Here is a 4,630-nt window from a genome sequence, read left to right as displayed (position 1 = left end):
CTGGTTGATTATCGCTTGACCCACACCGTATTGTGCCTTTGCTGTACAGATTACCCCCAACAAAGGTCCTCATCACCACCAACTCAGGACCCCTCTTGTCTCTCAATAAACCTTTTCCTGTTTTGGTGGGGACAAGATCTCCCTGTGTAACCCAGGCTGGTCTTGAACTCACGGTGCTCCTTCTGCCTAAGCCGCCCCAAATGACCCACCTCTCTCACTCTTAACTTCCCTCCTTCTTTGGCATTTACTCTTTGATTTCAGGGGACACAAACTCCGCACATCTGTCATGTGACAGGTTGGGATTCTATTTCTCCTGTGTCAGTATGGTCCTTACTTACAAGTCCCTATTACAGTTCAGATCTGTTAAAGGATTTTTTTTTTAAGGTACCGAGAATCGAACTTAGGGCCTTGTGCTTGCCAGGCAAGCGCTGCACCACTGAGCTACATCCCCACTCTAGTTCAAGTCTCAAATTCAGAAATGTACCCAAAGCCTCAGGTTGGGAGGTGGGAAGGGACCTGAGGGCTTGATCTCAGAGGGTCTGTCTCTTCTCCTTGCTTCTCTCTGCCATAACTTGAGCAGCTTTCCCTCTGCCATGAGCTTAAAGAAATTGAGATGTGGGTAGTGGAGACAAGAACGTGATTAGGACAGTCTTTGACAAGTGGTGCTGGGAAAACTGTATTCCCTTATAGAAGATTGAAACTGGATCCCTATCTCTCACCCTGTACAAAAATCGATTCATAATGCATCTGAGACCAAGGTGTAAGAATTGAAATTGTAGGGCTGGTGAGATGGCTCAGTGGTCTAAAGCATCTACTTAGAACAAGCTTAGCAAAGCATAGGGACCGCGGTTCAATCCCCCAGCACCACATGCCAGCTAGCCCCGCCCCCTGGTGGGCGGAGCTGGCCACACACACACACACACACACACACACATAAATAAAATTTAAAAAAATAAATAAACTTAAAAAAAAAAAAAAGAATTGAAATTGTAGGCCTGGGGCCCGGGAGATGGCTCAGTGGAATAAGCACTTCCCGGGCAAACACAAGGACCTGAGTTTAATCCCCAGTCTGTCAAAAAAGAAATTGTAGGCCTGCTTGCTGGCACGTATCTGTAGTCCCAGCACTCAGGAGGCTGAGGCAGGAGGAATGTTGCAAGTTGGAGATTCACCTCTTCAATTTATTAGCAATAAGAAGTTGCTGCCTGTTTGGCCCAGGCTCTCGTTCTTTGGCACTGGCCTATAATTATATTTATGACCCTTATATCTTGGTCTTGGTATACCTGGAAGAATAAATGATTAGAACAATTACGTCTCCTTGGCTAAAGTAGCACAATCAACAGTAACAATGACATCAGATACAGCCTAGAAATTGACAAACTGTGCTATCTATTTTAATTGTAGGGACTAGACTTGTGGTTATGTAACAAAATCTAAAATAAAGGGCTGGCCTGATAGCTCAGTGGACTAAAGTGCCTGCTTCGGCAGATGCAGGGATTGGGGTTCGATCCCTGCTTTGTGCTGGCCCCACTCCCCAGGAGATGGGGTTTGAGGCTGAGTATGTGGCGCACACCTGTAATCCTAGAGCTTGGGAGGCTGAACACAGGTAGAGCACTATGAGTCCGATCTATGTAGTGAGACCCTGTAGTCCCTGTCCTAAATACAGAAAAAAATAAAATGAAATAAAATAAAGAGGATTTAGCTCAGAGGTACAGCACCTGCCTGACAAATGTCTCTCCCCCTAAGCCCAGAGAACTGCGTATAGTAAATATGCTCTTAGTATGGTGATGTCACCCTCAGGGGCGAAAATTTTAAAAGGCTTAGAGGGGAAAATTAGGAGAAATAGACGAAGAGGAAGAGATTAGAAGTGAGGCTGGAGGACACAAAGGAAAATTATGCAAACTTCGGGAAACTGGTGAAGAAGACAGAAGGGAAAGCAAGGAGGAAGAAATAAAAGGAAGACAATAACCTAACAACAACAAAACTAGCAACTACATTCACATTCATATAAAAACAAGAACGATCAAGCAAAAAAACAAGTGCTGGGGATATACCTCAGCAGTGTAAGTGCCTGACTGGCAAGCACAAGGTCCCAAGTTTGATCCCTGTTGCCACAAAAACCAAAACAAACAAAACCAAGAAAAAATAAGAAAAAAAAAAAAATCCATGTCAGGGCCTGTTTCTGCTGTCACTGGTACAGGGTGGGCAGGCAGAGTCCAGATCAGTGTTGATTGTTCCCAGCAAGGCAGCTGTGTTTTTTTTTTTTTTTTTTTTTTTTTTTGAGATAAGGTCTTAGTGTAGGCTGGCCTCAAACTCGCGGCTACCCCCCTACCTCAGGCTCCCAAGTACTAGGATTGCAGACGCCAGCTGTAGATGTACGGTGGGGTAGTGGATAATCCTAGTGAGCCTGCACCATTAGTTTCGTAAAGTTCAGGCTAGTTTCTGGCTGTGAGGCTGAGCCCTGATTAGTTTAGCCTGAAACGCTCCGTGTGCCTCCCGCCGGCTTGCACTCAGCCCCTTGCTGGCCAGAACTTGGTTCCTTGACCTCCTGTCTTCTTGCATTTCAGCTCTGCCTCATGCTAACAGCAGGAGCCACCAAGTGGAGCCCGCAGCTGCTCTGAGTTCTGAGCTCAGCTGGTCTCTCTCAAGGTGCCCGCCGGACAGTTGCCCTCTCTGGGGAACATTGGAACCTGAGTAACTCAACAGCCACTGCAGTCGGCCACTTCCACTGCCAGCCCCATGGTGCGTTGTTCCCTGGAGACCTCTGGGGCCACAGCAGTCACTGTGTAATCTCCATTTCTGAGTCCGAGGCCAGCCTGGGCTACACTGTCTCAAAAAACCAAAACAAACAAACAAACAAACAAACAAAACAAAAAACAACAAGCAGGAAAAGAACAACAAAATGCCCCTGAGGATCGGGTGTTGCAGGGAGGGGAACCCTTCCTGTTGCTGGTGGGAATGTAAATTAGTACAGCCAGTATGGCAATCACTCTGGGGGGTTGCTTACAAAACTGGCTCTAATTCCTTAGCGTATATTTCAGAGTGTTACAGTTGAGTGGAATGGCGATTCTAGTTTTAGAATGAGTATTCTAAACCCAACTTAAAAACAGAACTGCTGTTTGCTCCAACTACACTACGCCTTGTATGCGGGTAAAGTACAAGTGTGCATAAAGCAGTAACATTACAAATACCATTTTTTGTTTGTTAGTTTCCAGACAGGGTTTCAAACTTTGTAGGTTGTTAGCTCAGGCTGGCCTCAGACTCGAGGCAATCGTCCTGCCTTAACCTCTGGAGTGCTGGGATTGCTGGTGTGCATCACCAGGCGAAGTACTAAAATTACAAATATCTTAATGGCAGAGTCTGGAGCAACGGCTCTCCACTTCCCTCCCATGTCTTCCCTGTAGCACTAGGAATGAAACTCCAGGTCTTGCGTTCAAGCGGCAAGTACTGTCGCTGGGACAAGTACTGTCATTGGGGCAGGTCCTCTGTCAATCACTGGGGCAGGTACTCTATCACTTTGCAACCTGCTGACCTCCCTCTCTATTTAGTACAGGGTCTACAGGGTACAGGGTCTACAGAGTCTCACTACTAGATTGGACTCGTAGTGATTCACCTGTTTACAGCCTCCCAAAAGCTGGGATTACAAGTGTGCGCCACCATGCCCAGTCTCAATCGGGGTCTCAGCTTGCCCTGGGGGCAGGGCTGGCACGGTAGGCCAGGAATTGAACCCTGGGTTCCTGTGTCTACCTAAGTAGGAACTTTAATCCATTGAGCTATTTGGCCAGCCCTAAATTGGAGGATTTTTTTCTTTTGGTGGAGCTGGGGATCAAATCGCAGTCCCCTGTGTCTGAGTTTGCCCAAGCAGGCACTTTACACAACTGAGCTAACCCTCAAGCCCTGGCTCTGTCCTCTGCAGGGCCGCGTCACCACCCAGCTTTGTGCTGAGCAAGTCCAGCTCCCAGGAGCTCCTGCCTGCCCTCAGTGGATGGGCCCCAGCCCCTCATCCCTCGCACATGCACTCCTCCATCTCCATGCCAGGGGAATCTTCTTTCTTCTACACTTTGCATATACAAAAAATCCTTTAGCATGCTGAGAGTGAAGGACTGCAGCAGCTGCACAAGATCTCACAGAATTCGGCCAAGTTAAAAACAATTACAATACTGGGAAAGCCCACAATTTGCTGTAATATGGTATGATGAAGTAAAATGGAAACAAGCTCAAGGAGAAAAAGAAATGATGTAAATTTATTTTCCTATTAGAATGCTTATTGCATCTTTTAAAGTGGATGATAAAGCTGGGTGTGGTGGTGCACATTTGTAATCCCAGTATTGAGGTTGAGGCAGGAGAATCTTGTGAGTTCGAAACCAGTCTGGGCTACGTAAGGTCAGGGCCAGCCTCAACTGCATACCAAGACCCTGTCTCAAAAAGACAATCAATGAATCAACATGGATGATAGAGGTACCAGCACCATACTTCTTGTTGGATGCTTTACTTATTTTTTTTTGGTGGTCCACTCAGCCCGCCCTGGGGGCAGGGCTGGTGCAGCATGTGGAGCCCAGGATCAAACCATGGTCCCTGCACTTGCCTAAGATTGCCTAAGCAGGCACTTTGGACCGCTGAGCTATCTTGCTGG

This window comes from Octodon degus, unplaced genomic scaffold, assembly GCF_000260255.1.
Source record: "Octodon degus isolate 3935 unplaced genomic scaffold, OctDeg1.0 scaffold00012, whole genome shotgun sequence".
In the NCBI taxonomy this organism is placed as follows: Eukaryota; Metazoa; Chordata; class Mammalia; order Rodentia; family Octodontidae; genus Octodon; species Octodon degus.
Note: the sequence above shows the minus strand (reverse complement) of the source record.